The following is a 10,000-nucleotide window of genomic DNA, read 5'->3' as shown; positions in this document are numbered from 1 at the left end:
GGCTCGAAAATCTGAAAACAACAACAACGTCTTACGTGTGTGAAGAAATGCCACGAGGGAGGAGGAACGTGTGTGTGTGTGTGTGTGTGTGTGTGTGTGTGTGTGTGTGTGTGTCTGTGTGTGTGTGTGTGTGTCTGTGTGTGTGTGTGTGTGTGTGTGTGTGTGTGTGTGTGTGTGTGTGTGTGTGTGTGTGTGTGTGTCTGTGTGTGTATCTGTGTGTGTGTGTGTGTGTGAGGTAAAGTGGCGGTCAGAGCAATGGGAGGTGACGTGGGATTAGCTCAATGAGACGCTCTGTCTGTCTGTGCGGGATTAGACTGTCTGTGTGTGTGTGTGTGTGTGTGTGTGTGTGTGTGTGTGTGTGTGTGTGTGTGTGTGTGTGTGTGTCTGTGTGTGTCTCGAGGAATGACTGTTGGAAGTAGGTAAACAAACATCACACAGCTATCTTCCTTCTCATGATCTCTGAACTCAAATTTGAATGAGTTTATATCTATAACAAATCTATTTCTAAAGTCCGGTACTCAACAATCATGGCTTTTGATTTTCCCATAGAAAGACAATTAAAGGTGCTTCGAGGAACTTTCAGTGTGTGTTAATTCTAGCGCCCCCCTTTGGACAAAAGCGGTAGTGTTTTTACCACACCAGCTGTTGTTCCTGGGTGAGCATATAACCCATGACAAAGGCATTAAGAAAACTATATAAAAATAGCATTCTTTGCACTGATGGTCTCGTTTGCTGTTACATGTAATTTATGATCATCAGAGGAAGAATGAGACTGTTTCAGAAATATTTAAAAGTTCCTCGTAGCACCTTTAAAGTTACTTCATGCACTTTTGATCAACCAACTTAATTATAACGGAACTAATCAAAAAGGAGGCGACGATCTCATCCTACTACGCAGTGTGTGTGTGTGTGTGTGTGTGTGTGTGTGTGTGTGTGTGTGTGTGTGTGTGTGTGTGTGTGTGTGTGTGTGTGTGTGTGTGTGTGTGTGTGTGTGTGTGTGTGTCCAATCAACACCAATTATACGGTTATTAAAAATGGGTAAAGCAGTGTAACATTTGGAACAAGCCAGAGGCAGTTATGGGTTAATGGAGCCTCTCAGATTAGTGAAATGGACCATGGTGATTTTCACAGCAGAAAAAAACACTACTGTATTTAGGATGAACACTTCAGATAAAAGATGAGGTAATGTGCAGTGCTCTGGTGGTGTAGTGGATAGAGCGCGTACCATATTGGCTCCGGCCTTCGTTGCAGTGGTCGCGGGTTCAAATCCGACCCGTTGACCTTTACTGCAGGTCATCCCCTCTCTCTCTCTCTCTCTCTCTCTCTCTCTCTCTCTCTCTCTCTCTGTGTCTCCCCATTTCAACTCTGTACTGTCTAATAAAGCTTGAAAATGACCCAAAAAATAAAATATATATATAACCTTTTCAGGAGAGAAGAGCTCCCTCTCTCTCCTGAGGCTGATTTGGTGTAATATTGGTTACATAACAAAAGGCCAGTCTGTCGCAGAGGCTTACACACACACACACACACACACACACACACAGCTATAATCACCTCTAATTCGCTAGACTGGCTCAGACATACTACAGGAAATACTGGGAAAAGTGGGACAAAGCCAGTTAGTGCAGACACACACACACACACACACACACACACACACACACACACACACACACACACACACACACACACACACACACACACACACACACACACACACACACACACACACACACACACACACACACACACACACACACACACACACACACTGAGACACACAAACACAGACAGATTGATTATTGATTTGTTCCAGTTTCCAGCCTCCAGACTAGATTGTTTTTTTTACCGAGCCGTTGGTCAGAATTCCCACGTTTACAGAGAACAGTGAATGCACACACACACACACACACACACACACACACACTGAGACACACACACACACACACACACACACTGAGACACACACACACACACACACACACACTGAGACACACACACACTGAGACACACACACACACTGAGACACACACACACTGAGACACACACACACACACACACTGAGACACACACTGAGACACACACACACACACTGAGACACACACACACACACACACACACACACACACACAGTGAATGCATCAGAACTGCAGTGACACAATCATTACATCATTAATAAACCAGCTATGAAGATTTCAGTTTACGAGAAACCTCACAGTTTTGTAACCCTAAAATCACACACACACACACACACACACACACACACACACACACACACACACACACACACACACTCTCTCTCTGGATTATATGGTTCCACATCTTGCACCAGTGTCGGGGGTTGGGGCGGGACACCAGTTTGTAAGCGCTGCCATACTGAGAAATACAGAGAGAGTTTTGTGGAGCTGATAATATGCTTAATCGACGTTGTGTCAACTTGTTTTGGGCGATGGCTTGAATGTAACAGACATTCATTTATATGGAAAATTGTTCGATCTCCAAGTACAGTAATTTTCTATCCATCTTCTTATAACTATGTCTGTAAACTCTAGGTTTCTTTAAAGCTGGGGTATGTGATTTCTGATTGGTCAAAGTTAACATGAGCTGTACACTTTGACCAATCAGAGCGAGGCTCCGATTCTCTGTTCTTATTGGCTGTTGGGACTGTCCATTCACTTTGGCATGACGTTGTTGGTGTGTAGAGTGTGTCAGGGAGGGACCATAGGGGAGGGACCAAAGAGAACAAGTGGAGCGGTTGAGGTATTTGGATTCGAATCTCTATCCCAACTGCTATTTTCTCCCCAAATCCTCCACCCCAGCTTTAAGTGGCAGTATTTCTAAAAATGAAATGTGTGAGACGGATAACTCTCTCAACACTACGGAGGTGACGCTGGATTATATTAGAAAAGATGAGGTAATGGGGCTAAAAATAGACCTGCTCTTTGAAATGGTAAATGGACTCCACTTATAAAGCTCTTTTCCCTGGTTTTTCACAGACTCAAAACGCTTTACATTGTTTTGTACACATTCACACACACACACACACACATTCATACACCGATAGCAGCAGCAGCTACCACGCAGGGTGCAAGCTAACTATCGGGAGACATTTAGGGTTCAGTGTCTCTTTGCCCAGGGACACTTGGACATGTGGCGGGGAGACGGGGGATCCAACCAGCGACCCTGTAACCCAGTGGACGACCGAACCGCCCTACACACTTCATAGCAGCTGCCTTGAAGAAAAAACTGTATATAACAACCTAATACATCCATGCTATAAAAAAATTACAAATGTTGGTAGGGACAGCTCTGCTAACATTCACACACACATTAATACACTGATAGAATTTTTAATTTTTTTACTATTGGGAGCAATTTAGGGTCCAGTGTCTTTCTCAGGGACACTTTTTTTTTTTTTTTTTTTTTTTAACCTTTATTTATACAGGCATATCCCATTGAGTCCGAAGACTCTTTTGCAAGGGAGACCTGTTCCCATTCACACACTCATTCAACATTCACACGAGGCAAGGTGGGTGAAGTGTCTTGCCCAAGGACACAACAACTATGACACAGGTGGCAGGGCGGGGATCGAACCTCCAACCCTTTGATCATCGGCCGACCCGGTCTACCACCTGAGCCACAGTCGCCCCAAAGACACTTGGACATGTGGCAGGGAGACGGGGGATCGAACCGCCCTACACACTTCACCACAGCCGCCCCATAAATATATATTGGTACGAGTAGGTACAGTATGCAAAAAGACGAGGAAATTGAGCTAAAAATAATCGTGCAATTTGAAATCAAAATGTACATATAACAAACTAATAAAACGTCACTGCGATCATTTTCTTGAAATACTGGTAGGGACAATTCTGCTCTCCAAAAAGGAACATATGCAACCGACAGCCTTGCCTGAAAGATGAGGTAATTGAGCTAAAAATAACCGTGCACTTTGAAGTTAAAACCTGATAAGACTTATTCTTGAGTTAAATCGAATGTGAAGTTGAATATTTCTTAAAGAGGGTTTCTGGGCTGTGTGTGTGTGTGTGTGTGTGTGTGCGTGCGTGTGTGTGTGTGTGTGTGTGTGTGTGTGTCTGTGTGTGTCTAGGGGGCAAAGATTTGGGGCCAAAATGAGTTAAACGGATCAAACTCATGAATATACAGTAGTCCTTCACAGCACTAAAAATAACTCAGAGAATTTGGGGATTTTAGGAATGTGGGACACTTCAAAATCACACACACACACGCACACGCACACACACACACACACGCACACACACACACACACACACACACAAACACACACACCAACGCAGTGAAAAGAGGAATTAGCTTCTTGTCATCTCCCTCCGAGACTCCTAAAGACAATCTGTTTGACGTTCCGTTTGTTTCAGTCAAGGACATTCTGAAAGCTGTGACCAGTTCACGGACAGATGCAGAAAATGGGATTTTTCAAAACTCAAAATCTATAAACGAAAACCGTATTTCAAGGTGTAGTGTGTAATATGACATCATCAAGAAAGTATGGACATATATGAGACCCTTTCTAAGGGAAAAAATAATAATAAAAAAAAAAAATTCAGCTATTATGCACTAAATTAAACACACTAAATTAAATGTACTTATGGATATTATAATTACTTTCTACAAAATCTGCTATAGGAAATAAAACCCAAAATTCTACACACTGCAGGTTTAAAATTATAAAATATAGATCAAAATTATAAAATAAAGATCTCTCTCCGTCTATCTGTCTGCCTGACTTTCTCACTGCACACTGTCACTCCAACAGCATCGGCAAAAAAATAAATTACGCCCCTCCCCCCATATTAAACGTGTACACGAAAAAATTGCAGTCGTGAAACCGTTAAGACATTTTAGTAAACGTTCACATCCTTAGTTAGATTTAATTTTTTAATTTGCTTAGCTTGTGGCCTCAAGAAAAGGTGACAGAAATGATTCCTTGATAACACACAGCCTAGGTTCTGTAAACTAGTATGTAAACAAAGGGAGCCCATCGTAGCTATAGTAACATGCATGTTTACTTGAAGTTGTTTGCTGCTACCTGTTACTTGTTATTTGAAATTGGCGCACAACCTCACACGTCATAGTTCTCAGCCACTCCCTCTGTTCGCTGATTGGACCGGGAAAAAAAACTGGACGGAGAAAACCCGCGAATATACCGCAGACCCAGACTGACTACTGAAGGGAAATGAAAATTGAGTGGAAGTAGGTAGGTGGGCGGTGCCATGCTACCCGCACACTCTGTTTACACCAAATACTTCACATACAAGTTCACCCAGCACTGCCTCATGACCACCAGACTTACAAGTTGTTTTACTACGTTTTAAAACTGTCTTTATGCAGGTTTTATGCCAAAAAATCCCAATTTGTGGAAAGATTGTTCACCATTTTAACACCTTAACTAACAATAAACAGCCTTGCTCACGCCATAGTCTATGAGCTCAACAAGTCATTTGATGGGCGGCAGTGGCGAAGTGGGTAGGAAGATTGCCTCTGGAGTGCAGGGTCGGAGGTTCGATTCCCCGCCTACCCGCCACATGTCGAAGTGTCCCTGGGCAAGACACTGAACCCCAAATTGCTCCCGATGGTTCAGAAAGCGCCTTGCATGGCAGCTACTGCCATCGGTGTATGAGTGTGTGTATGAATGGGTGAATGTGGTAAGATATGTAAAGCGCTTTGGGGCTGAGAAAATCGGCTAGAAATGCGCTATATAAGTCAAGTCCATTTACCATTTACCATTTGATCAAAACTGTGAAACTGTATTTTCATTTTAAAAGGTGCTCCGAGGAACTTTCAGTGTGTGTTCATTCTAGCGCCCCCTTTGGACAAAAGCGGTACTGTTTTTTACCACGCCAGCTGTTGTTCCTGGGTGAGCGTATACCCCATGACAAAGGCATTAAGAAAAACTGTATAAAAATAGCCTTCTTTGCACTGATGGTCTCGTTTGCTGTCACATGTAATTTATGATCATCAGATGAAAAATGAGACTGTTTCAGAAATATTTAAAAGTTCCTCGGACCTTTAAAGTTACTCCATGCACTTCTGATCAACCGACTTAATTATAACGGAACTAATCAAAAAGGAGGCGACGGTCTCATCCTACTACGCAGTGTGTGTGTGTGTGTGTGTGTGTGTGTGTGTGTGTGTGTGTGTGTGTGTGTGTGTGTGTGTGTGTGTGTGTGTGTGTGTGTGTGTGTGTGCGTGTGTGTGTGCGTGTATGTGTGTGTGTGTGTGTGAGATTATTGATTTGTAGCCATAGTTACTACTACGCACACCAAATTCCGATCGCAAATTTCCAACTTTTAGTTTAAAACGTGCTTTAATGTAAATGTGGGCTCCACAAATCACATATAACACTACATATCACAAAGCACAATTAAGTTATCTTCAATTCGGCATAAGTAAGATCCACCGTAGAGCCCTTATTAAGCCAGAAAATACGCCCATTTCTTGAGAAAATGTTGCGCCTGTGCTGTGAGTAACGTAATTCCAAGCCTACAAGGTAGTAATTAACATTTAACGTGGAGTTTTTTTTTTACTATTCAAACTAAATTACGAATTGTATGTAATCTTCATGCCAAATAAAGCAAAGCACATGACTCCAAAATGGTTAAATCCTAGTCGATAACGAGAAATGGGAAATTTTAAATTGGTTATTTTTCGTACGGAGTCTGGCGCAGTGAGTGTGCACCGAGGCTACATGACATCACTTCTAGCAAACTTCATGGACAACAATGAGGAGGCAAAAAAAACAGCATATCTTCGTCTGCTTTAACCGAATATTCCCCTTAATGTTATAGTTTAAAACCACCTTAAAAACACGTGCAAATAGCGTTTAAATCCATGTAGATAGTGCTTAGTTCACTAGCAAACGAGCCATGTTTGTAAGTGGTGGCGTAGTATAGTATTAGCCAGCAGTACACGCCGGTTGGTTGAATGAGCGTAAGAAGAAGAACCGTGAAAATTCTACCGACATCATCATCAAAGCGTGGCCGAAAAAGGACTCTTCCAGGGCGGCCTACCTGTGAACTGTAGCCCGGGGGAAGAGGGTCGGAGCTCCGGGTGAACTAGGGACAGTTTCTCGGTCCAAATTTCAAAAAAGCTCCAGCAGAGAATATAAAGCAACGGCGATCATTGTGTTTAAAGCGGTAGAATCAGAAGGAGGGGGGGGGAGGGAGGGGGAGGAGTTACTACCTGCAGCAGTGTGTGTGTGTGTGTGTGTGTGTGTGTGTGTGTGTGTGTGTGTGTGTGTGTAAATTAATTCATTTTATAAGGCTGTGATAACTTTATAAAGAGATAATTGGAATAGCATCACATTATACTTAGGAGTTAAACCTGTGAGTGTGTGTGTGTGTGTGTGTGTGTGTGTGTGTGTGTGTGTGTGTGTGTGTGTGTGTGTGTGTGTGTGTGTGTGTGTGTGTGAATGAGTGTGTGTGTGTGTGTGTGTGTGTGTGAATGAGTGTGTGTGTGTGAAGAACGATATTTCGATTCACAGCAGCCTTGTGTAAAATATAAAATTGACAAATAAAGAAACTTAAACTTGACTAACAGTAGGAGAAAGGCGTTGCTGTGTGTGTGTGTGTGTGTGTGTGTGTGTGTGTGTGTGTGTGTGTGTGTGTGTGTGTGTGTGTGTGTGTGTGTGTGTGAGTGTGAGTGTGAGTGTGTGTGTGTGTGTGTGTGTGTGTGTGAGGGAGGAGAACCACAGAGCCGCCCTCACACATTCCTCTGGACGCCACAATCTGGTTCTTATTAAACAAAGCCTAACAGGGGGCTAACGTGTGTGTGTGTGTGTGTGTGTGTGTGTGTGTGTGTGTGTGTGTGTGTGTGTGTGTGTGTGTGTGTGTGTGTGTGTGTGTGTGTGTGTCTACCTGTCTGTCTGTCTGTCTGTCTGTCTGTCTGTCTGTCGGCCAAAAACAAACCGTGAAAATATTTGTGTGTATTATGTTTAAAAAGATAGATATTTGAGATTACTATTTTACTGTAAACGCCCCTCAGCCTCAGCCTGGCACCGCCCGCCTACCTACTTCCACTCAGTTTTCATTTCCCTTCAGTAGTCAGTCTGGGTCTGCGGTATATTCGCGGGTTTTCTCCCTCCAGTTTTTTCCCCGGTCCAATCAGCGAACAGAGGGAGTGGCTGAGAACTATGACGTTGAGGTCGTGCGCCAGTTTCAAATAACAAGTAACAGGTAGCAGCAAACAACTTCAAGTAAACATGCATGTTACTATAGCTACGATGGGCTCCCTTTGTTTACATACCAGTTTACAGAGCCTAGGCTGTGTGTTATCAAGGAATCGGGGGGGCGTCATTTATTTTTTTGCCGATGCTGTTGGAGTGTATATTCATGGGTTCCTGCTCAGGCAGATTTTTGGTTATCCAATCAGCGAACAGAGCGAGTGGCTGAGAACGATGACGTCGAAGTCGTGCTCCAGTTTCAGTTGAATGCTGCGTTCCTATTTACTCGGAAGAAGGAGATTTCCGACTTGGTAGTTCCGAGTTCCGACCTGTCTGTGTTCCAGTGCATCTGCTCGGGAAAGTATGGACGCCTACAACCTTTCTCCTCCAAATAACTAAACGTTAGGCTCAAACAAGTTACTGTTGCCAGGTACCGGTAGATTCATAGACTACAATATGTAGTGAAGTCGGAAATTTCCGAGTTCCCTGTCCAACTGGAACGCACCGCCAGAAGCCGGCTCATGACACACGTCACGACCAAACGTTATGCGATTGGTTGGCTGATCCAGAGTGGCACTGGGCAGATCCAATAGTTTTAAAGTTCTACAGACACCCGCCTCCAATAGGCCTTTCACACCAAAATGAACCAAGAGTCAGTTCCAGGCTGGTGTTGGGGTCAGTTCAAAACTGGTTACAGCCTTATCCCAGTTATGAACCGGTTGGTTTCACATCGACCGGAGACAGCCATGGAGCCGGCAAGAGAGCAACGTCATGACGTCACTGTAAACGTGTGTGTACGTCACCCGACACCGCTGCTCTTGTGGCTAACGCTAAAGCTACCGCTAGCTTTAAGCACAACAACAGCGGCGAATACGTCTTATTTTTACACTTGTTGGCTCTCGCTTTGCTTTCTTAAGCAAACAGGACCCATACAGCGTATTCTCGCCGGTCAATTTGATCGCTACGTTCGGTAATTATGTTATGTTTACGTCTCGTAGTAGCGGTGTTTTTAAATATGGCGGGCATGAGGTTTGAGTTGCTCTGGTTGGTCAGGATAATCCCTCCCCCAACCGTTCGCGCAAGCAGTTCTTATCAAACCCTGCTCAATCCTGGGGTATGAGTTCCCCCGGTTTTTACGGCCCGGAGCAGGCTCTCTGGCGGTGTGAAACCAAAACACTGGCTCTAACTCCGAACAAGCCCAGAACTAGCTCCGATTTTGCGGCGGTGTGAAAGGCCTACAAGTGAGTGAACGTTTGTCTATTGAGCGATTTCATTTCATTTGTACAGAAGGTCTGGAATCTATGTTTAAACTTCAATACAGAATGGTCCAGGGACATTTTACTATTCTGTTGAATAAAAAGGTTGAATAAAAATGTCCAGACTTCACTACTCTTTAAAGCGTCACTGTGTAACTTTGGGTGTAAGTGAATATTTTTCTCAACGCTATGTAATTTAAGTTTTTTTTTAAGAGAAGTGAAACATTTTCTAAGGTTTATTCTCATAACTGAATAAACAAACTTTCCTGACAGAAAAAATGTAGATCCCGGAACACTGTTTGAAGTTAGAAAGCTTCCTGAAAAGTTACTGTTTCACTGTTGTTGTTTACAGCAGCAGGGGCCCACAGTTTGGTTTACAAACATATTCTAGTCTTACGTTTTGGTTCCAGGTTCCTCAAAATAATTTAGTTTTATTTGGTCTCTTTTGCGCACGCACGCTTGCACGCACGCACGCACGCACAGCACACACGCACACACACACACACACACACACACACACACACACACACAAACACACACACACACA

The sequence above is a fragment of the Ammodytes marinus genome, assembly GCF_949987685.1.
Source record: "Ammodytes marinus genome assembly, chromosome: 11".
NCBI lineage: Eukaryota > Metazoa > Chordata > Actinopteri > Uranoscopiformes > Ammodytidae > Ammodytes > Ammodytes marinus.
The sequence above is the reverse complement of the archived record's forward strand: the minus strand, read 5'-3'. Positions refer to the sequence as shown.